At 40.2% G+C, this 25,001-nt stretch overlaps 1 protein-coding gene and 1 pseudogene across 4 annotated transcripts in view; one reads left to right on the plus strand and one right to left on the minus strand.

The window, feature by feature from the left end:
• Positions 1 to 25,001, plus strand: part of SNX20 (sorting nexin 20) — a 105,382-nt gene that overhangs the window by 17,351 nt on the left and 63,030 nt on the right. Inside the window, exon 1 of one of the 4 annotated variants that reach the window (XM_030204339.1) lies at positions 5,940 to 6,099. The exons of the other annotated variants lie outside the window; for them this stretch is intronic. The gene's annotated coding sequence lies outside the window, so the exon portion shown is untranslated. Of the gene's footprint in view, positions 1 to 5,939; positions 6,100 to 25,001 lie in introns of those variants that run through there. 4 annotated transcript variants of the gene reach the window in all.
• Positions 12,270 to 21,639, minus strand: LOC115470798 (annotated as a pseudogene).

The raw sequence follows: 25,001 nt of genomic DNA on the forward strand, positions 1-25,001 counted from the left end.
CACAGTGTTGACAATAACCAGTTGTCACAAATCTAATATTTAAAAAAAAATTAGTTATTACCATTATTAAACAATACAACACAGTAGACATATACTAGTACCTCCAAAGGTTTGGAGAGAAAAAAATCTGCCTTGTGGCACTGGGTGGCTAAATAGTGATAATTACACTGCATCAACTTTAACAAATAGTTTGAGCTGGACTGCCATGACTTTCCAGTGGAACACATACATAGCATGGAGAGGGTTTTATTTTTATATCAGGCTGCCTAACTTGTGTAAAGGGTATGACCATTTGTCTAACTTATGTGGAAAAATATTCCAATATTTATCTTTTACTCATTTCTGACCTGAAGAAGGTATTGCCTTTGAAAGCTAGTCAAAAAATATACTGTTAGTCCAATGAAAAAGTATTATCTTATCTTTTTATCATTTTGTTTTATTTCTATTCATTATCTTTAAAAGTGGGCTAACACAGCTACCGTACCATTTTAGCCATGATAAAGCCATGCAATATCCTATTAATCCTCACGAGGGCGGTATTTACTAAGAAATAAAAAATTTCTTTTCTTTTGAAATTGAGGTCAAACACACTAAAGGTGACACTTTTTTCTTAGACATTTAATATATTTCTGGTGGTGAGTATAGCTCTAAAACACTACCATCACCAGGTTTTAATTAAAGTTTACCTTTATTTTTATGTATGCAAGTAGACAGACATGGCAATTACACTCCATTATTTATTTAGATTTTGGTCACACCTTTTTCAGTAGTAGCTCAACGTGAATTACATTCAGGTACACTGGATTATTTCTTTGTCCCAGGAGGGCTCACAATCTGTTTGTACCTGAAGCAACAGAGGGTTAAGTGATTTGCCCAGGATCACAAGGAGAGCAGCGGGATTTGAACTGCCCACCTCTGGATTGCAAGACCGGTGCTCTAACCACTAGGCCACTAAAGATTGTCCCAGTTTAGTGGGAGTCTAGACATTTTAGTCTGGACAGCTAAAAGGCCGACTGTCCTAACTATCCACCAAACTAATCGGGCAATGGTCTGAACTTCAGCCAGTGCCTGGTTAACTTGCGGGTGACCACACATACCTGGGTATTCAATGCTGGAAAACAGACATGGCCAGGCACTGAATGTCTGGGGTTAATTCAGCCTGCAGCTTAAAAACTGCTGACCACCAAGGGCTGCATACCTACTCCTGTCTGTTTATGAAAATCTTTAAGAGCCTGATTCAATAAGAAGGCAATTCTATAACTGAGCGCTACATTTTAGGCAGGGCCACTGAGGGGGGAGGCAAGATTCCCCAGGCCCAGCGTCCAAGAAGGGGCCAAGTGCCAGCGAGCCTTCCAGAGGCAGGCAGAAAGTTCTGCTCCCTCAGTCTGTCTCTCTCCTGCTCCTGTGTGTCAGGACCAGGGTGAATGCGTTAACATGATAACTCAGCACACAGGAGAGTGATAAACTCAGGGAAGAAGCAGGAAGGTAAGAGGGCGGCGATGGCAGCCTGAATGGAGGGGGGCAGTACCGGCGGCCCTGCCTCTGACTCAGCTCCATCTCTTAATAGCCCTTATGGCACACAATGAGCAGCAATTCTGTAACAGAATCTATGCGTCAAGATGCTGTTACAGAATACTAATGTAAGACACCATTGGCAAGCCTAACATTTATGCACTAGCAGCTGCACCAGCCAGACTAGTACTGCCAGACTACTACTACTACTACTACTGCATAACTGTTGGTACCAAAAGCCCCAGTGATCAAAAGTAAACGCGGACGCAAAAGGACATTAGCACCGTACTAACGCCTGCATTTACTTGTGCAGAATGTTCAGAGGCCCGGAGCATGAGAACAAACAAGCACCTAGATGAACAATGCTTTAAGTAGTATGCTAATGTAGTCAAGCTCATGTTAATGAGGTCATTTTGTATTCCTCCCCAATTCTCAGAAAACAGCACCCAAAACGAAACTGCCTACCACTGCAAAAAAACACCAGGTCGGGGCAAGTATTACACTGTTGGAAGAGAGGATTTCTCATGAATCTCTCTGAACAATCTGCCAGTTTTGATTACTTTTGGAAGCAGAGGGAAGCCCGTGCAAACCCTTTAAGCACCGGTCAGTTGACCCATGCGAAAGCACATATTAGCATCTGTTTCCTGCGTTAAATTTAAAGCATCCAAGCTAACAAAAAAAAATTAAACACATATTGAGGCCGCAGAAAACAGACGCCAATGTGTGCTTCACGTTTGGGTTTTACCAGGCCCTTGTGCACAGGAGTCGAACTTAACACGGAATTCTTCTGCTCATGTGTCAAGCACAATCCTCCTGCTGAACTCCCTAATGCTCAACGCTATAAGCGCGCCTATATTTGCATCTCATTAGCTTTGAGCATTAGGGCGTTGCTGTTCTGAGCTGTTCGGAAGTATTTTTACGGTGCTATTTGGAACAGCACTGGCGTTTTGAGTATCAAGGCCGGCCTGCCCATGGTCCACCCACATGTACGCCCTTCTTGCACTTGTGTACTATAGCACTTACATGCACCCTCATCGAATGGTGCTTAGTGGTCTTACATGTGTTAGGTGCTACTTAATTTTCATGTAAGATGCTCATCACTGTCCCCTGTAAGCTCAGTGAGAGCCCTTCAGCTGCATTGCTGCCAGTGGGGGGGGGGGGGAGGGGGGCTACAATATTGTGTCTTCAATTGCTAGGGACAGGCAGATTCCCTCTATTGAAAATGTGATGGTGAAAACAGCACCCCCCCCCGCTGGCAGAAATTAGATAGAGGACTCCTGCTCAACTTAAAGGAAACAGTGGTGCTCATAACTGCAGTTTATTTATAGAATTGCTTTTCACAGCTTCTCTTCTATTTCCTGCCTTTTGAGCCCACAGAAATGTTCAAGACTGTGATCCACAGGGAATTAAGTAAAGTATCATCAATCTGAAAGTTTGTATCATGCTCCCATAGTGAGCATATGTAAGTTTGAGTATATTTATGATCAAGCATTGTTTTGTAGATAGAAGAGGCGACATCAAATCTTGAATCTTATTTGCATTTATGACAACATATGTCCAATTGCCAATTATGTGTAATACCTGTATTGTAAGTCTCTTTTCTCTTTTCAATTACAAATAATGTGATTTCTTCTCAATTGTTATAATGTCTCTAAGTAGAATTTTTTTCTCTTCAGTTCTTCAATTTTTGTATGTTTTACCTTTGTACTTGATAAAATTCAATAAACTTTTCATGGAATGCTTACTGAAATATTTATGACTTTTTTCCTTTTAACCCAACAAAGTTGAACACAGCTTTCTTACTCACAAGTAGTACTAAAATCAAAATAATGTACAGTGAAAGAAATAAACAGCATACTTCAAAAGGGATTTTATGGAGAAGTCAAAATAAATTAGCTACTGTCTTGTAGCAAGACTGGGCGCGAGGTGAACAAAATTTCAACTCTGCATTTTCAAGCCGAGTTGAGTAAGAATATGAAGTTATTATATGATGTGGCACGTACTGCACTGTCCAACAAAACAGAAGACACTAATCCTTGCAAGAATATGTAAATTACAAAAAAACAGCGAAGATGACACAAAAAAACTCCAATATAAAAAAATTTAAAAAAAATGAAACAGAAAAATATAATACAACTCAGAGTTTATTAGAAAGTGAGACGCTTTATTCGGTTTCTCCGGCTGACATAGATAGCGGTTTGTTTTGAACCTGGCAGATTTCAATAGCGCCTTTTGAAGGTCCGTGCATACAGTCTTTTTGTACAGGTCCTTTTTTTTTTTTAACTAGAGTTCATGTGATAGAACTTTCTTCATGTATAATTGTATATGACAAGAAAATACACATATGATATAAAGACTCCTGACGCTATTAGATTGTAAGCTCTTTGAGCAGGGACTGTCTTTCTTCTATGTTTGTGCAGCGCTGCGTATGCCTTGTAGCGCTATAGAAATGCTAAATAGTAGTAGTAGTAGTAGTAGAAACACAGCTGTGTCGAGTCATATCACTTTCTAATAAACTCTGAGTTGTATTATATTTTTCTGTTTCGTCTTTTTTTTTTTTTTTGATATTGGAGTTTTTTAATGTCATCTTCGCTGTTTTTTTGTAATGCACGTACTGCACTGAACATCTCAGGGTTAGGGTCAGAATGAGAGTCTGCTGTCCATGCAGGTGAACCTCTCTCTCTCTTCCTTCATAAGACTATTCCCTCTTAACCTAAAACAATGAAAAACTGAAATTGTTGTTTGTAATCAAAATGAAAAATGCAGAATGTGACAGGCTGCTTAATGAAGGACATTTATAACAGACAAGGGAACATGGTTACACAGTCTGATTTTTCTCACATGGTGGATTTGTTCTTATTTATTTATTAGGATTTATTTACCGCCTTTTTGAAGGAATTCATTCAAGGCAGTGTACAGTAAGAATAAATCAAACATGAGCAATAGGCAATTACAGCAGTAAAAATATTAAAATAACAATGCAAGTTATGGCATAGTACACTACTTACAATGTCAACACAGTACATAATAGAACATTTTAATTGACAGTGAAGGGTATACTACTACTACTATTTAGCATTTCTATAGCGCTACAAAGCGTACGCAGCGCTGCACAAACATAGAAGAAAGACAGTCCCTGCTCAAAGAGCTTACAATCTAATAGACAAAAATTAAAGCAAGCAAATTAATTAATGTGTAGAGGAAAGAGGAGAGGAGGGTAGGTGGGGCAAGTGGTTACAAGTCAAAAGCAATGTTAAAGAGGTGGGCTTTCAATCTAGATTTAAAGATGGTCAAGCAAAGATGGAACACATAGATAGGTAAGAGTCAGAAAGCAAGGTGACTAATTAAAGAAAGTTGCACATGAGGTCAGAGAGATGGTTAACATATAGATATGTAAGAGGAGTTAGAAAGGCAAAGTATCATCTTGTACACACCAAAGGTTTACCAAAACAAAAACAGGAAATCACCTTCACGAATGAAAGCTGGCAACCTCTGCCCTTCAATTTATATTTACTTGGCAATTAGGATGGATGATTTTAAATACAGGAAGGACTCAATTCTATATTTGGGGGCCATTTATAGAATTGCACTTAGTGCCAGGATCTGTGCCCAATTTTGGGCGTGAGGATTTACATCAGCTGAACCCTGGTGTAAATGCCCATGCCTAAATTAGGTATGGATCCCTTGAATTCTGTAACTCTGCATGCAGATCCTAGAAATGACCCTAGCCAGCCCATGCAAAGCCCCCTTTCGGATCCGCATGGAAAGATTTACGTGCACGTCTATATAGAATAGTGACTATAAAGATGTGTGCATAAAATCCAATTATTGCCCATTAGTACCAATAATTAGCACCCAATTATCAGCACTAATTGGCTCATTAAGCAATTAAATTGCATACTCAAGTTTTCAATTAGGTATTTTTTTGAATAGTTGTAATTCTTCCTTTAGAATAGTTCTAAAGGAAGAATTACAACAGGCCTTGGGAAATTTATATCCTCATATTTAGACATCTGTTATAATTTTCAGTTTGTTCTATTTCTTGACGTATATACAAATTTATCTTTCATAACAGCTGAAACATTGTCCTTAATAGTAACGACATCAGTTTGATATATTTGTACCTGGCTATTGAAGTCCTGCTTTAACTTATCCATCGATTTGGAGAGCTGCTTCACCGTTGAAACTAGTGTTGTTGTTTCCTGAGTAGATTTAGTAACAGAAGAGTTTAGTCTCTCATTTGCATACCAGAGGGCATCAAAGGTAACCACCACAGGAGGGTTCAATACACCCTTCTTATCCAAGGTCTCAACTACCACAGCTGGTCATTCTGATGAAGAACCGTTACCACAGGGCCCAATTCCAGCGCCTTCCACGTTCTTGGGATCCGTCATCTCCACCCACGACCCAGTGGGACATGGTGGTTTCTCGGCTTCTGGGGGAGATAATGTTATTTCATGGTCTAGGGGTGTTGAGTTTCCTCCCTCAGCATACACAGCAGAACTCCCCCTGTGGTAGTCCATAGGCTCCAGAGTGCGAAGCTGACGAAGATTTGCTGCTTTGGGGAAGATGTAAGGGCTGGCAATGGTAAGGTCCTTACAATCCCTTTTCTTTTAGTATGAGGTACAATGGCAGGAGAAATCAATTCAGGGATCTACAGCAAACTGTCCTAAACAGCCTCACTCCTCTCAGAATGTCGGCGCCATCTTGGTCATGTCCCTCCATAGCTATTTCTTAATACAGCATCCTGATTTCTTTAATCTTACATAAAAAGGCACATTATATTCAGTTTCCTCAGCCACGTACATTTGTTCAACAAAGATTCCTAGCTGTCAGAGCCAGCTTTGGGCATTCAAAATACACAGAAGTCATGCATTACAAGAACAAATTGTGCAACATAACCACTTGCTTATGTCTCAGAAATGTGTGTAGTCCCATGACTGGACCAGTCTTTCAGTTTCCTTAGAGCTGTGGCATGTGTGTCAGCAATTTTAGGAAATAAGTATCACAAATACAACTTCAGTGAAAAATCATCTTCCTAAATGCCAGAACATCTCTCACCCTGTACTCCTGTTCTTAGCGGGTGTTACTGGGTAGAACAGTTGTTGGAGTTTTCAATGTATAGCACAAAATATGTTTATTTTGGATACCTTCTGTTATAATGAATTGATTTAGGTATGTGTGAGCATGAATGATAAGCTTTAGTTTCAAAGTGTACCTTTGCAATTATAACGTATATCCGACTAGTGTCAATTTTTCAGAGTGACAGAAAACAGAGGGTAGGGTTAAATGGAGTAGGGTGAATAGTGGAGTGCCACAGGGATCTGTACTTGAACCAGTGCTATTTAACATATTTATAAATGATCTGGAAATCGGTACATTGAGTGAGGTTATTAAATTTGCAGATGACACAAAACTATTCAAAGTTGTCAAAACACATGCAGATTATGAAAAAGTGCAGGAAGACCTTAGGAAACAGAAAGACTGGGCATCCAAATGGCAGATGAAATTTAATGGACAAATGCAAAGTGATGCACATTGGTAAGAATAATCCAAATCATAGTTACCTGATGCTAGGTTCCACCTTAGGAGTCAGCACTCAAGAAAAGATCTAGGTGTCATTGTAGACAATACACTGAAATTGTCTGCCCAGTGTGTGGCAGCGACAGCCAAAAAAGCAAACAGATGCTAGGAATTATTCGGAAAGGGATGCAAAATAAGACCAAAATTATTATAATGTGTCTATAACACTCCATGGTGAGAACTCACCTTGAGTACTGCATTCAATTCTGGTCGCCATATCTCAAAAAAGGTATATAGGAATTAGAAAAGGTTCAAAGAAGAGGGACCAAAATGTTAAAAGGGTTGAAACTCCTCCCATATGCGGAAAGACTAAAGAGATTAGGGCTCTTCAACTTGGAAAAGAGATGGCTGAGGGGGGATGTGATTGAGGTCCACAAAATCCTGAGTGGTGTGGAGCGGGAGGAGGTAAATCGATTTTTTTTTTCACTAATTCAAAAATACAAAGACCAGGGGAAACTCAATGAAATTACATGGAAATACTTTTAAAACAAATAGTAGGAAATATTTTTTCACCGAAAGAATAGTTACGCTTTGGAACTCTGCTGGAGGATGTGGTAACAGCAGTTAGTGTATCTAGGTTTAAAAAAAAGCTTGAACATGTTTCTATAGGAAAAGTCCATAGTCTGTTATTGAGATTGATATGGGGGAAGCCACTGCTTGCCCCAAGATTGGTAGCATGGAATGCTGCTATTAATTGGGTTTCTGCCAGGTACATGTGACCTGGATTGGCAACTATTGGAAGCAGGATACAGGGCAAGATGGATCATTGGTCTAACCCAGTATAGCTATTCTTATGATCTTATATTAATGCATGCACCTATAAAGAGTATATTGAGATGCTTACTGTCAAAACTGCATTTCAGAACACAAGTACCTTGTTTGAATGAGAGACCATGGTACTGCCTCTGTAAAAGCAGCAAGAAATAACTCCCAAAGTTTTTCCTGGGACTTTTTTCTCATCCATTCCAATGAATCAGATACAATCAAAGGAACGAGATGACAAGCCAGCTCCCCATGCTTTCCTATAGAAGAAAATGGAAAAAAAAAAGCCCCCAAAGCAAATGAAAACTAGTATGACCATGTATCAGGTTCTAGAAAGCTTCCTACTGTCAAAGAAATCCCACCTCTTATCTTAGTTGGGCAGTAGCTCTACGAGGATGAACAGCCTTCTCTGGGGATCATGCAGAAATCCATGTGGCCTCTACCACGAAATTAGCAAGAAAAACATTGTGGTATGCAGTAAGCACTAAGCATGCAATTTCTATCCATAACTCATTGCCAAAATGTTCCCCTTCTTGTCAGTACGTAAGCAGCAAATGGCTCGTGCTGACAGGAAGGGGACAGTTAAAAAAAATGTTGCAGGTCTGCATTGGCCCTGCTCTTGGAAACCTCCCCACCCTTGACTTGACCCAACTCGACCTCTACCCCCCCCCCCCACCACCACCAGTAATTCCTAGTAGTCTAGTGGGCCCCAACCCCAATATTTATGTAAACGCTGGTGTCTCACAGCCATACATGGGCTTTACTTTTACCAACAGCTGAGTACTGAAGCCCCGTGCACGCTCCTCAGCCAAAATGACAATTATACTATCCATGTTCCCACCATTAAAAATGATGAAAAGGAAATGTTAACTAAATGGATTTTGAGACCAGTAACCAGTAAGATGTTACAATATTGTGAATAAATTGTATTGATAATCCAGTTTTTGGAGCTGTAAAATTGTTTTTTTTAACATTCATTATCATTTTAAGCAAGTAAATTTACAAAAGTAAATCCACCTGTTGTAGGAAATACAGAGCAAAAGAAAATAATTTTCAAGAAATAAGGAAATGCATAAAACATACTTCCTATAATTTGCAGGAACTTTTAGCTCTTAAATTAGACACAAACAAGATTGAAGGGTGGTCCAAACAAAACTTTAGGAATAATTCAAATGGGAAAAAAAGAAAGAAGAAAGGCAAATAGCATGAAAACTCTGTTACATTATACTACACTGCATCTCAAGAATTACTAACTGGAACAATGGAAAAACTCTTCAAATCCAAAAAAAGATTTTAACAGTTCAGGAACAAAGAAAACATACTTCACTCCTACGTATTTGATAACACATTTACAAGGGTAATTTAATTAAAAAAAAAAAAAAGGAGCACCCACAGCTTTAACTTGTTGTCTTAGGGAGTGGAACGCTTTTCTTCTTTCTTGTATTGCTTTGGACACATCTAAGTAGAGAGGTGTGGTAGCCGTGTTAGTCCACTTTTAGAGGTAATCAATAGAAATCAAACAAAATAAAACATGGAAAAAAAAAAGAGATACCTTTTTTATTGGACATAACTTAATACATTTCTGATTAGCTTTCGAAGGTTGCCCTTCTTCATCAGGTCAGAAATAAGCAAGTGTAAAAGATGACAGACTATATAAGTGAAACATCCAAGCATTTCATTGACAGTCTAACAGGGTGGGGGTAGGTAGGAGGTATGCATGGGAACATCAAAGCATTTCATTGATAGTCTAACAGGATGGGTGTGGGTAGGTGAGGGAAGAGGGAGATAAACAGAGAAATACAACTTTATGGTTTATAATGCGCTAGAAAACCCAGATCTTTGTTAAGTCCTGTCTGTTCTGGTCTGGTAAAGTGCTGACCCACATGGGTAGGAACCCGGCTGGCACCAGCATTCTTCATGTTATGTCTATGTAAATTAAATCTTGTCTTAAGCATCTGGCCTGTTTCTCCATATTAATTTACATAGACATAACATGAAGAATGCTGGTGCCAGCTGGGATCCTACCCCTGTGGGGCAGCACTTTACCAGACCAGAACACTGTACCAGTGATTTCATAGTAAGAATCCTGAAAGGTAACTTTAAAACAATACAGGAACGTAAGACCTTTGAAGTCAGAATGATTGAATATTTTGACACCCAACAGACAGGACTTAACAAAGATCTGGGTTTTCTAGCGCATTATAAACCATAAAGTTGTATTTCTCTGTTTATCTCCCTCTTCCCTCACCTATCCACACCCATCCTGTTAGACTATCAAACTGATGCGTGTAGGCGCCTACATGTCTTAGTAAAAGGGCCCCTTTGTAACTTGTTGGATTTATGTAGAAAAATCCGACTTAACCTGTTCTGCCTCCCTATTCATGGAAATAGGTTGTTTAGTTTTTAGATGTATATGTTGGACATTGTTATATCAGATTACATTGCCTGTAACAGTTTACATTGCTTGTGCCTTTAAGAAATTCAGGAAGTGCCTTTGGACTACAATGTTGGTCTTCCTGCAGTGCTCTATAATACGCTTTTCCTGAGCACATGTCCCAGTTCCTATGCCTAGTGGGACTTTCGTATTGGCTGGCCTTGTCCTGTTTTGTGGGCTGGAGCCCACCTGTCTTCTCTTTTTGGGGTTGAGAGTGTGACTACAGCATGGTTTCTAAGGACTGTAAGTTGACTTTGCTGTCCTTGTTGCATACGCCCCCTCTTTTCGAGCTACTGTAAATGACCAGGTTTTTACCCATTTAAAAGTATTTACAGCATTCTGTCTTCAGTGTTGAAAGCCACCCCAGCTTATCTCTGCAGTGAGAGACAGGGTGAGCTGGTAGCAAACAGACTCTCAGTTCTGCAAGGCAGAGACTCTTGTCCAGTATATCTACAACTGTGAATTATTTTCTTTTGTTTTATTTGCATTAAAGAAGAGCTTGATTCAAGAGTTCTGAGTCTTCACAGTGATGTTCTATACTCAGCCATGCTAATCTCCTGAGTAGACAGAGCCTATCAGGAGAGAGAGCAGAACATAACCGCTTCCACATTTTAGAAAGCAATCAATCTGACCCACCAATGCAGTCAGGTCAGTAGAGGTTTTAGAAAGAGACCACCATTCCATAACATCTGCCACACACCTTCCAGGGTTACTCCACCGGGAGCAACAGAAGTAAAATTGCCTTGACTAGGAGATATTTCAGCAGAGAGAGAATCTTAAGGACTGACCTCCTCTAGTAGCTTCCCAGCAATGTCTTCTGCATCCACGTCATGCCATGGTCACTCCCTTCAGTTCCACTGGGCAGGAAAGCAAAATATAGCCTGGAGGAAATAAAGATGTTTCAAGGCTCAAGTCCACAGGCTCTTCCACATCAACGGGGACAGCAAGCTGTCCAACTCCAGCATTCACAGGAGTAACAGTGGTGTATGAATGATGGACTATTTCACCGGGGATAATGTCCTGGTCACAGAGGCTGTGGCCTTAACCACCCTTTTCGCTTCATATGAGACAATAGTAAAGGTAAAAAAGAAACCAAAGTGCAGCTAGGCTTCAACCACACATAGAACGCCAGCGACCATCAAGCTGCTACCTTGACTCTGCTCCTAAGATTGTTTTAAAGATGTATTCAACAGCAGAATTAACTATACTTCCAAACATGAACAGAATTTGCTTTACTTGCTTACATCAACGAGATGGACATCTATTTGGATGTTCTGACATGGATGCCCCATTCTGACTTGGACGACCTTTCAAAATGCCCCTCTACGTTACTGTGTTACCACAGTGCATGCTCCTTATTCAGACACCCCCTTCCAAAGCTATGCAAATGCCACCCTCTGCTTACAGACATCACTACATCTCCTATAGATAGGCAGACAGACTCAATTCACTGTAATTCACTCCATGTAGTTCCTTTCCCAAAAACACTTATGCACAACATCCTTTAAGACATCAAACTGGGTAAATCAAGCCCTAGTTATTTGTAATAAAAACTGTAAATAATTGATTATCCTTCTCATTTCACATTTCTTTGAGGGTATTGTGTATTTATGGCAGTAGATGGGGCCTATGCACTTCATTTTGCATCCATTTAACTCAAAGGGATGACTTACTAAAATCTGAGGGGAAGTAGAGGAGAGGAACTACACATGAAATTCAAGAACAGTAATGAATCAAGAACAAACTTATCAAAGATCAATTGCAGCTGTTGCGTTTCAAATATAACCAAGTTAAACTGTGTCATGCAACTTAATGGAAACTACAGTTTCTGGGGGGGAAAAAGTTAAAAAGGAGTCTAGCGACATTCTTGTAAAAAGTAAATTTGATTTCACACTGGTGGCTTCATTTTTGACAGAAGATCTGTATTTACCTGAAAAACACTTTCTTTGTTATAAAATATCAAAAACAAAGTTACTTACTAAAGCGCCTTGCAAATATTCAGGCATGGTAAGAGCTGCTGAATTCCTATGTCTCCAACAGAATTGTAATCCAACTGCAGTCCAACTGGATTCTTCAGGTGTCTTAGCACAAAGGCTAGTGCTGTACACTCAGCTGGACCTATACCACAGTAAGTTAGTTTCAAATGCTCAACATCAGGTTTACTTATTGCAGACTTTGCAAGATTTACATCTTGCATTTCATAAATACATTTTACCAACCAGATAAATTCAGGCATTGCATGCATGCTTTTCTTCTCACCTGGCACAGCGGGAGGTACTGATTTAAAATATTTCTGTATGCTTTGTACCAAATACTTTCTAGCATATTGTTGCTTCTTTGGCAACTTCCCAATTGGCCAGGATTCAAGTAATAGAGCATAATGTTTCTGAGACAGCAGGCCTGCCAGAAAAGTGGAAGTCATCTGAAGGTGGAGAAGTCCTGCTTTTTGCAACAGGGTCTCTTCTTCTTTGCCAGGAGACTGAAAGTAGGTTTGACAACAAATACTGCCTGCTGGTCTTCGTGAGTTCTTTCTGGTATGGCTGAATAAATAACAATCTTCTAATAATGCCCAACTCTCAGACTATTTTACAGCTCCTTTATAAAGATTTAAAGGGTATTTTAGTATAGGATCTGTCAGACAACCATATCACCACCATTCAGGCTATACTGTGAGCCAGGCACTTTTTATGGTGGGCAGGCATTCCTCATTGATCCTTACGTTTATGTCTTAAACTTTCCAATCATTAACTTATTTAGTCCATTATTCAAATTAACACTTAGCTTTAAACGCAGTATTTTCTTCCTTCGTTTTCTATTTTTCTAAAACAATCAGTCATCTCGGAGACTAAGCATGGTTGGACTAAACTGATCATTCATTACAATATATAATGCTACAAAAAAAAACACTGGAAAGTAATATGAAGAAATTCATACTGCTGATCTGATACATTCTCATACAGGAAAGGCTCTTGGAAAGGATCAAAAAAACAGCTGACATGTCCTCTTCGGATACCTCAGCTTCTCTGAGCTGTTTAAGTGAAAATGTATAACAGCAGGAACCCAAACCATCAAAAGCTAGTTTTGCAAGATGCTTGATTGTGCCATACTTCTTCTGAAGTATGTTTTCCTCACATTGCTTTTCTGGTATACTGTACAACAGGAAGTGCTGTAAAATTAGCAGGTACATATCTGTTATGGACTGAGGAGAGCAACTCCTCCGAATGAGTTCTTATGGCACTTAGAAACTATCCAACAGAAAACAGAAATGTGGCAAAGACCATGTAGAGATGAGTTTGTTTTCACTAAATCTATCATTTGCTGTGCAAGTCTAAGATCGTTATGGTGCTTCTTCATATACATTTTGATTCCTTCTTGAGAGAAGCCTTTCACAGTGACCTCTTTCTGAATATATTTCCGAAGTGCTGCCGTTATTGCACTGGTTCTGCTGGTCAAGACCTTGGTAGTATTTTTCAGCAGGTTGCCTTGGATAAGATTGAAGAGAATACTTTGGACACTGGTGGGGTCCGTAGGAGAGCAATGCCTTTCCTCATCATTAAATTTAAACTTGAATTCATCAAAACCATCAAACATCAGCAATATCCTGTCTGGGTGCTCTAGGATCAACAGAAAAATCTCTTCTTGATGATTGTCAGGCCAACAACAGTGTTTTCAGGGAAATCTGTTTTCCAATACTGTGCAGTCATCTGCAGCTAAATGGGAAAGTAAATGAAAAATTATCAAAGGCTTTGCTTGTGGCCCACAACTGATGCATGTGCTGAAGCAAAGTACCGTACTGCTTCATTTCCCTTTGCTTTAACAAGATTAAGGAGTTGTCTCGCATTTGGGAATAATATCAAATAAATTATTGTTCGCAGAAGCTATTGCCAATACTTGCACTTCTAATAAGCATGCATCCCGCTTATCCAAAAACAAACACACGATAGATGATACTGACCACATAGCTCTGTAACTGTTTTGGTAGTTCTGATTATCAAAAGCAGACATGTCCCAGCATGCTTTGCCACTTCCTGCTTCTCCTGATATGAGCACTGTATCCGCTTCTTTGTTTGTAAGTCCACTGGCAGTAAAGATTTCTGAAAGGATCTGAGTATGCTCAGTCACGCTGGTGTTGGTCACTGCCTCAAAAATATTCTCTGTGTATATGTCCTCAAGACATAAATTTCCAGCCCCAACATATGTGCTGAGAAAACAGGACTGAGCAGAAATAGTGGTCTCTAACTTCCTCTGGTATTTCAAACATGGTGCATCTACAAAATAATTGAAAAAGTGATCAGGATGCAGTTATTTCTTCCAATTCTGAAAATCAAGTCCAAAATTACTTTAACCTGGTTCTCTGTTCAAAACAAATGTACGCCCATCTTGTGACCATTTACAAGTTAACTGTGGAACATTTACACATGGTACACACCTGTATGAAAATCACATGTAAGATTTGATCATGCAGTAGGAGCCTATTCTATAACAGCACCTGGGCACCCTGGTTCTATTATAGAATACTAATGTAACCCAGTATCAGCAAGCCTAACATTTACACATCCACAGTTACAACAGCCATAGGCCTGGCATAAAGGTAAGTGTCTAAATGCGGCCGGGACACATGTAACTTACAGTATTCTGAACCATGTCAATATCAAACAAAACTGCCAATAAGGCCGAGACTTGATGTGCTCCAGATGATACATCAATTCCAAGAAGATATGAGCTCACTTGTATTCTAAATTGACAATCTGTTAAGTGTGACCTAAAACAGGTTAACATACCAGAAGAATACTACAATGACAAAAAGTCAAAAATCACAAAAAAAAAAAAAATCAAAATTATAGTGGAGGAGGAAAGAGCACTCGAGAACTGTTATGCTTGAAGATATCTTGTTTTCTGATATCTTATCAAAAAATGTTGAGGAAAAAAGAGAGACCTCAGGAAAGCCAAGACAATCGGCCTCCCCCCTCAACCAGAGAGACTCACATCTGTGATCATGTCCATCCAATTTGGAGGATATAGTAGGACCCCCTGTGAAGATGGGCTGGCCTGTTCCAAAATACCAGGCTCCCCTGGAGTGAACCAGACAGGAGAAGATGCATATCAAAGTCCTGGGTTTAAGGGGCCCAACAGGACAACAATGCTCTCTAAAGAGGCTGCCATGTGTACTCTCACCCAAGGTATGCCTCCAGAGTTGCTGTCCTGGAACCAAGCAACTGGAGGTAGTCCTAATCCTGAGGAGTCTGCTGATCATAGAGAGCTCTCTTGAGCCTGCAACTTGAACATCTGTTTTTTCAGGAGAATGAACCAGCCATCTAGATACAGATGCCCCTATATTCCCAGATTGCAGAGATACACTGGCACCACCACCATAACCTCGGAAAAGATGTGGGACACTGTGGATAGCCCAAACAGCATGACCCTGAATTGAAAATGTCTATCAAGAACACAGAACTGAAGGAATTGCTTGTCCATCTTCCAGTTTACAATGTGCAGATAGGCTTCCATTAGGTCCAAGGAGGTCAAGAACTCTCCTGGTCTGACTGAGGCTATCACTGACTGCAGAGTTTCTATGTGAAAGTGAGGAACCTGGAGGGAAGCACTAATTCCCTTTAAAATCCAAGACTGGGCAGATGGTGCCGCCCTTCTTGGGCACAACAAAGTAAATCGAGAACTAGTCTAGGCCCTGCTCCTGACAGGGGATGAACTCCACTACCGTGAGGCAGAGCAACTTTTGAAGGGTGATTTCCATGGCTTCTCTCCTGAGAGGAGAACCGCACAGAGATGCCATACTGGCATCTGAAATGAAACTTGCACATTCTAAGGCATACCCATGCTGAACCACTGAGGATCCACTGGTCTGAGGTTATAAGGGACCACTTGTAGTAGAAGTGGCAGATCCTCCTCCCACCTGAACCTCTAAAGAGCCCCATCAACCCTCATTGTGGCCCCATGACTCCTGCCAGGGAGGCCAAGGTACCGAGGTCTCTAGTCTTTCAAGCCCTACAGAAGGTCCCTCTCTTCTGTGATTTCAAATCTACAGAGATGGCAAGGGGCCACTTACCAAAGCCGTACTAAGAGTCTTTGAAATTAGCCCTGCCCCCTATAGAACATGGTGATGCCCAAGAGTGGCTCTCTGGAAGCCACTGAGGCCTGGCTTCTCCAAGGTCCTTCAAAGTTTTCCAAATCTTCCACAAATAGTTGGCAGCCCCAGAGGGGCAGCTTATTCAGATGTGCGTTTGAGGTTAAGTTAGTTGCCCAATGGCAAAGCTAGAGCCATCTATGTGTCACCACCACAGATGCTACTGCCTAAGAGATACAGACCAGGTCATTGAGTATATCCACCAGAATGGTTGCCCCAATTCCAGGCAGGGCACCTCCAGGACTCCGGTAGCTGCTGGGCCCATCTCAAGAGAGCATAGGCCACATAGGTCCTATAAAAAACTTGTTTTTAGCATTTGCTCTACCTTCCAATCATGGGCATTCTTCAGCCTAGGCAAACTAGATTTATATCACATCGATCAACAACTTTTCTTGGCAGAGTAGTCAATCACCATAGAAACAGCTGCAGATCCAGCTTTGTATCAAAAAATGCATCTTGTGATTCTCCCGCCAAACACATAGAGTGTAACAAGGTATGCCACATGCTCTGAAGTAGTACTTCACTGCATGCGCTGCATCTCGTCTCATCTTGTTGGGCGTCCCGAGAGTACTTCAGAGCACGTGCCATGTTTCGCTGCCCTCTATGTGTTTGGCGGGAGAATCGCTAGATGAGTGTTTCCATATGAAGCTGGATTTGCAGATCCGCATCTGTATAAACATGTGAAATGTGCAATTAACTACTCTGCCAAGAAAGGTTGTTGACTGATGTAAAATAGATCCAGTTTGTTTCTAAACCTATTTCTCATGCAATAGTCAGAGACTCCTGACGCAGGTCCTGTCACTGAAACATAGTCTGTGTCGAGTCAGACTGAAGAACTGTCAAAAAAAGATATCCTACCTTCCTCAACTACCCCACTGTTATCCTTTGTTTGCTTCACGTGGAGTATGGACTCTTGTTTGTGTTTTCGCCATTCTTCAGCAAACCCATTCTCTACTGGGATCATGGTCTTCTTTGTCACCACCATGACTACCACTGTCCACTTTAAACAGGTGAAAAAAACCCGGCCAGGTCCTCAAAAGATAAAGACTATAACCTGCCCAGCAGCTTGGTAGCCCTCAGGATATCTTCAGGGGGCTCCCACTCTGCCAAATTCATCTGGGAAAGAGTTCTATGCAAGGGAAAGGCCTTGGGTGGCTTCTGAAGCCCCTCAAGAATGGGGTCCCCATCCATCACTTCTGCCTGGGGTGCCAGCCCAATTCATGAGGCTGAGATCACTGAGTCAATCAGGTGACCAAATTCCTCTGTTTGGAACGTATACTACCAGAAAGTTATCCTCCTCTCCTTGGGAGGTCTCTCCCTCTTGAGAGACTGCCTCCCTAAGGAAATTCTCAAGTTTATCTTCCTCAAGCCCCTAGGGTTCCCCCAGGGAGGATGCAGGCAGGCTTAGAGCCTGCTCTGTATCCAAGTTTGCACTCTGCCACCATAGCCTCTTGATGGCAGAGGACCCTCTGCAGCCAGAAGGGAACAACTTCAGCTGTGGAACTAACAACCCCCCCCCCCCTAAAAAAAACCCTAGCTTTCACTCACTGCGGTCCTGTGTTTTTATAAGATAACTCTACAGTACTTAAAAAAATCTAGCTGCATTGTTAACATAGGGTACTTTTTTAAGATAATGTTTTTACTACTTGGGGCCTATGAGAATAATTTAATAAAAAAACTCATAACATCTTTTGACTTTTTAATTCCCCTCAGTGACTATTTACTGAAGGGGTTCTACCATTTTGTGTCTATGGAAAAACTGCTTAGTAAACAGTGCCTTAATAAACATGGTTCTTCTTCAGCATTGATGTAATTTGGAAAAGGCATACTGCCACCACAGTTAAATCTGAAAATGAAAACACTAGTCAGAATATGTGAGGGTAGGTTTGTGTGTTACTTACCAGAATATAAGGGGAATGATCTGTCTTCTAAATGCCAAATATGCTGGAAGAGGCACCGTACTGCTTCATTTCCCTTTGCTTTAACAAGATTAAGGAGTCGTCTCGCATTTGGGAATAATATCAAATAAATTATTGTTCGCAGAAGCTATTGCCAATACTTGCACTTCTAATAAGCATGCATCCCGCTTATCCAAAAACAAACACACGATAGATGATACTGACCACATAGCTCTGTAACTGTTTTGGTAGTTCTGATTATCAAAAGCAGACATGTCCCAGCATGCTTTAGAATGAGCATAAACAAGAACTTGACTGGAATATATATTTGTTAGTATTAATACTCTGGTCTGATGGCCCTTTGCTCTATATTTTTAGAGTCCCATTGCTGTACTCTTTACCAGTCTCCTCTGATCCCACCAAAACGAGAGTCCAATTTCCCTACTCTCCCTGCTGGTCTCTTCCAATCCCACCTGACTGAAATGACGTCACTTCCTAGCAACTATTTCAAGCAACTTTAAAATCCTGCATATAGAATACTACATTCATATTGCCCCTTGTACTCGGCTGATTGCTTAATTCCGTATCACCTTTCAAGGACCCTATGATCTTCTCAGGTTTCTTTCTTGTTTATTTCTCCTTCAATTAAGGCTCACCTGGAGTACACCCACCAAGCTGTTTTCTTGTATTTGGCTTTGTCCCTATGGAATACCTTACGTCTTTATCTTCAACAGGAAAAATACTTTAAGGAATTTAAGAAAATAGTAAAAACTTGTTATTTTCTAGCTGGCCTTTAGGAAGGAGATTTAGGGGCATGAGCATTAGGGCTTTGTAAGGTAATAGCAATCTGTTTGTTGGTTAACTTTTGTAGTTTTTGTCTTTATTGTGAACCACCTTTATGGGCCTGGTATTTGAAGACAGGTATAGCAAATATAAACAAATAAATAAAAATCAATTGTTCTAATGTATCTACTGTATGCTATGCTATATAGTTCTTATATTCTGCTACATTTAATACAGATTCAAAATAGATCAGAGCTATAAGAAGTCCTACATTCTAGGAGAGTTGCAATAAGCAATTTAACATTAAAAATCAGCTAAAACTCAAGTCTTCTCTTTAAACAAATAAGTTTTTTAATGCCTTTCAAAAAACTATATCTGAATTTCCCTAATACTCAAGGGTAACATATTCCAAACTTCCACTCCCTTATACAGGAATGAGGACTCAAAAAAAAAAAAAAGATTTACACTGAATCACTCTTACAGATGGATAATGTAACTCAACTTGAGCTATTACTGAACAGGTATGAGTTAAATCCAAAGAAGAAAAAAGAACCATGCGCATTATTATCTCAATACCACTAAGTGCTTAACTATCAGACTTACATTAGTCAAACATGTCCTACTGGGTCTATAGTTTCATATTAATACCAATTTTGAACTTTTCTAAAAGATGAGTGTAGTAAGAGTCAGTTTTCTAATAGACTACATCGCATCTTCTATTTATATGTGGTCACTTGTCCTACTCAGATATAACATACTTTTTAACTGACTTTTGCAAACATTTTGTGATATGCAGATGTTTTTACTGCATCTCATTCACAGTTATGTTAATAATGTGCTGTTAATGCTACAGGCCAAGGCCAACAGGAATCAGATTTACAGGTAGTGCTAGTAGTGCCTGCCTCATGCTAATGCAGGATATTTGCTGCAAAGTGCCACTTATAAAATCCTGCAATAAATATAGGAAGTAATGATATCATTTTTATTTTTAGAAACAGCACGTAAACATTTGGGGGGGTAGATGTTTAGCTGTGTTTAACCAGGCAGGAGAGGAAAGGAGAAGGGAAATCTGGATGACTGAAGGGAGGGGAGGAGAGGGGGTTAAGTAAAAGGAAGATAGTGTACTTGTGGGGACTGGGGAGGGGTGCAGATTAGGGAGGGAACAGGGACTGTTGGAGTATAGGGTGGGGGTGAGGCTCATGGCTGAAGGTTCACCTAGGGCAGAGCTTCTCAAACTATGGATCAGAACCCCCAATAGGGTCACAGATTCCAAGTTTTAGGTCAGAACCTGGGTAAGCTCTCCATTGGTTAACCATTATTCTGTGCTTTTGTTGTGGTGGTGGCGGTGGTGGGGTGTGTCACTGATTTTTATTTGGCTGCAATCTTGGGGCCACAGCCACAAAATGATTACTAAGAACCCCCCCCCCCCCCCCCCAGGGCATCAGATACCCTCAGGCCAGACCTACCATTTCATTAGTCTAATATTGTTGGTGCAATGTTTTATTCTTTACTTTGTTTAAAAAAAACTTTTTTTGAAAGAGAGGCCTCATTACTATGTATATTAATATACCATACCACCAAATTTTCTGTTTGATAATGTCATTTTGTTAGAGTTGTCAAGTAGCTCCAGACTTTCAGGACAGGCTCATCCCTGGTTCTACTTCTTCATGCAAAGACTTCTTGGAGAATTATGATGCCCAAAATTAATTTGTGCTACGAAGGAGCCAACATATCCCTTATTAGAATCACAAATGGCATTGCAAATTTTGAATACAGTGCAACAGAAGTCTGATCTCACCTGCTGTGATGATGTGTATATCCAGTGCGTTTTTTCTAGCAAAAAAAGTGCCAATACTCAAATGCCAGACCACCCTTCAAGGGTGGGTTGATCACTGAGGGACCAACCCCACAATAGCCAGGCCCCCTGCAACCAGTCACAGAATCTACGACAAGGAAGAATTTGTGTGTACAGCCTGAGCTCTTTCATTAAAACTTGGGAACCATGGGCCAATTTTAGCAGACAATAGAAAAGGTGCCGGTACTCAGTACCCCCAAGTACCCCCTCAAAAAAAGCCCTGTGTATATTGATAGCTGAATTTCATCACATTCATATCTTGTATTAAAACCTTGATCCAGTAAAATTATTAAAAGACTCTGTACGTGATCATGTATTTTTCTAACAATGGGGGTCTATATTTTTGCAGATTCTCTGAAGGGGAAGAAAGATCTTCATAACTTTGCAAAGTGAACTCAGTACCCAGAGATTTTCTTTCAGCTTCCCGCAGTGCAGTTATCTAAAGCTCACAGCTTTTCTCGCCGTTTTTCCAAATAATGTCCAAAAGGTTTTGAACCAGCTTGCACAAGGCTTGTCCAAGAATAGTCACACTTTCATAAACTTCCCACGTCAGCACATCCCACGCTACCAAATAATCAAGTACAGTCTCAAAGTTATCCACTGAGCCAGTTGCTAGTATGGAGACCAGATGACTTCTTTGTCTCCTGAGGAGCTCCTGTGTGCACATCACACATCCTACTGATCCTTTAGAACTTCAGAGGGAGACAGATTCAGGCAGCTGAAATAAAGAGGACAAGGCATCAAAGTGTTCTTGCACACAATTTCCTGCATTCCATAATAACCACAGTGAGGTAAACATTCCTTTCCACTTTAGAATTAGCCAGAAATGTTGTGTCACCCTAAAATAAACAATACAGAAATTGAGTAGAACATGTGTAGAGGCTCATTATCAAATTCTGTTCCTAGAACAAAGCTTATACAGTCTAAAGAGCTGTTTCATGTAATGCTGTGAATTTAGAAATTAAAGGCATACGTATACCCTTAGCTGGGCTAATGCAGTTTACAGAAAAAAATACTGACCTGAGTGTGTGTCATAATACAATCGAGTGTCCTGTTCTAGTAAAATATTGGTACAGCCTAAACAATTGTGCAAACATAACTTTTTTTATTGGTATATAATCAATTTACAAGTCATAACACTTGTTCAAGAAATTCAGAAAAGAAAATAAACTTTACATCAATAATATGAAAATAAATGGTTAATCTTTTAGACCACAATTAAGGGGGTAAGTAACATACAGCTCAGGAGAAAAGCTACACAATATCATTACACAAGTCACAAATAAACACTATAGCACGCTATTCCCCACCCCTTTCACTTATTCCCCACCCCAAATCTTATCCGCCCCCTTCATAGCACTAAAACTGTGCTAATCACTCTTCAGGCCAACTTCAAGCAGGAAATATCCATAGGCAAAAGCATACTTCTTCTCCAATTTGACATGTTGAGTGCTTTTGTCATGGTAACCCATAACATTCTACTAAACCTTCTTGATTACTTTGGGACTGGTGGAAACGTACATGGATCAAGGACTTTCTAACCTCTAGAACATATCAAGTTAAATCTAATTCAAACATTTCACCACCGTGGAAAGCGGATTGTGGAGTCCCCCAAGGTTCACCATTATCCCCAACACTCTTCAACATAATGTTGATCCCTTTGGCCAAGTCCTTATCCAATCTAGGCCTTAACCCATTCATCTATGCAGATGATGTCACAATTTACATTCCCTTCAGACACGACCTGTCTGAAATCACCAATGAAATTAATCTTGGTTTGAACACCATGAACTTATGGGCAAATTCTTTCCAACTGAAACTAAACACTGAGAAAATGCACTGCCTTATCTTTTCATCTCAACACAATAAGTTCCAACCTTCAACCTTAAACACCCCAAATCTTACCCTTACTGTCTCTGAGAGCCTAAAAATACTTGGTGTTATAATCGAATGCAATCTAACACTCGAAAACCAAATAAATTCCACTACAAAGAAACGGATAAAACCTTTCTTCCTCAGAGAAGTATTTTGTAATCTAATACAATCAATCATATTATGCCACTTAGACTGCTGCAATGGAATATATGCAGGATGTAAAGAACAACTTACAAAGAAACTACAGACCGCCCAAAACACAGCAGCCAGATTAATCTATGGAAAATCCTAATTCGATAGTGCTAAACCCCTTCGAGCGAAACTGCATTGGCTTCCAATTAAGGAACGTATCACCTTCAAAATCTGCACCCTAGTCCACAAAATTCTTTACGGAGAAGCCCCTGGATACATGACAAGTCTAATCAATCTACCTCCCAGGAATATATCCAGTTCATCCCATTCATACTTAAACCTCCACTACCCTAACTGCAACGGTCTCAAATATAAATCCATTTATGCATCCACCTTCTCCTTTATAAGTACAGAACTATGGAATGCACTGCCAAAAGCTATGAAAACAATCCACAATCATCTCAATTTCAGGAAATCACTCAAGACCAGCTTATTCGGAAAGGCCTACCCCTATATTCTGTAACACAGCAAATTAATGGACCATATTGACCACTTCTACCCTTTCACCTTTTGCCCTTATACCCCGTTTTTTGATCTCCCTGTCCTCTGCACTATGTTATCTGTATAGTTACCAGATTGGCGACTGCCTTTACGGTTTGATGTTAGCCACATTGAGCCTGCAAATTGGTGAGAAAATGTGGGCTACAAATGTGTTAAATAAATAAATAAATTCTCAACTGAGGGTAATACAGTGTGAATCTTTTTCAAGTCTATAAAAGCTCGTAACTGTTCCTGAAGAAAAAAGACATATTTTATGCCAACATATTTAACAACACATTTGCATGGGTAATTAAGATAAAAGGAAGACCCCAATGCCAAAATGTCCGTTCTTAAAGCCAAAAAAGCTTTCCTCCTATCTTGTGTTTTCTTTGTTACATCTGGAAATATCCAAACTTTATTCCCATAAAACAAAGTTTGTAAATTTCGGAGGGATAACCTTCTCACCGCTTCCAAATCTTGGTCAAACACAAATGAAACCAATAAGGTCGCCCTTTCAGAATCTGAAGATAATGATGTTTCCAAGTTCAGATATATTTAATAAGTCTTTCTTCTCTTGACCCGACATTTCCAGAGAATTCTCCGAGATTTTCTTATTAGGTAAATAGCATATCCGATTTATCGTTGGAATCGTTTCCGGGGTAAATTTCAAAATTTCAAGCAAATATTTCTTAAATACTTCCAAAGGGGTAATACCCGGAGATTTTAGGAAGTTCAGAAAGCGGAGATTTAATCTACGATTATAATTTTCTATCTGTTCAATCTTACGATGTAATATCATTTTATCTTTTACCACCATTGTGGCACAATCTTGCAAGTTCTTTACATCTTCTTTAATTTTATCCACTTGAGCGTTAAATTCTGTCTTTATAGCTACTATGGAATTTGATAAAGTTTCAACAGTACTCACTAAGGTCGAGACTTCAGTTTTAGATTTAGCCACTGTATTATCCAACTGCTGGAGAGCTTCCCAGATAGTCTCCAGCGTTACCGACTCTGGCTGTTTTAATGGCGTAATACACTCAGTCGAAGCACAGAAAGGCTTCAGACCTCCCAATGGTCCTGTGTTCTCAATTCCTCGATCTGGATCTCTTCCTGCAGCTTCTTCGAGTTCAGGAGGCCTCCACTGAGACACAGGTCCTTCGGGGAGAGGCGGAGGGTTGAGCGCCGGGGGAGAAAGGGTGACATTGAGCCCCAGGTCTCCAGGGTCTCCTCCTCCTGGAGCAACAGCAGGGATCTTCCCGGCATTATGGGTGGGAGCTCTCGTTGTGCAGTGGGCATGGTGGATCAATAGCAAACCTTTTCTACTTCCACTCACTTGTCTCATGTGTCAGTGTCACATCTACATAAGTCTTTGATCTCTCTGACACCTAAGAAGTCACACTCTTTCATTATTGCAAAATGGAATCTAGAATTGAAAGATGACACTCTGTTCAAACTGTTGAGAAATGCCCTGCTGGTGGTCCA

The sequence above is a fragment of the Microcaecilia unicolor genome, chromosome 5 (genome assembly GCF_901765095.1).
Source record: "Microcaecilia unicolor chromosome 5, aMicUni1.1, whole genome shotgun sequence".
Lineage (NCBI taxonomy): Eukaryota > Metazoa > Chordata > Amphibia > Gymnophiona > Siphonopidae > Microcaecilia > Microcaecilia unicolor.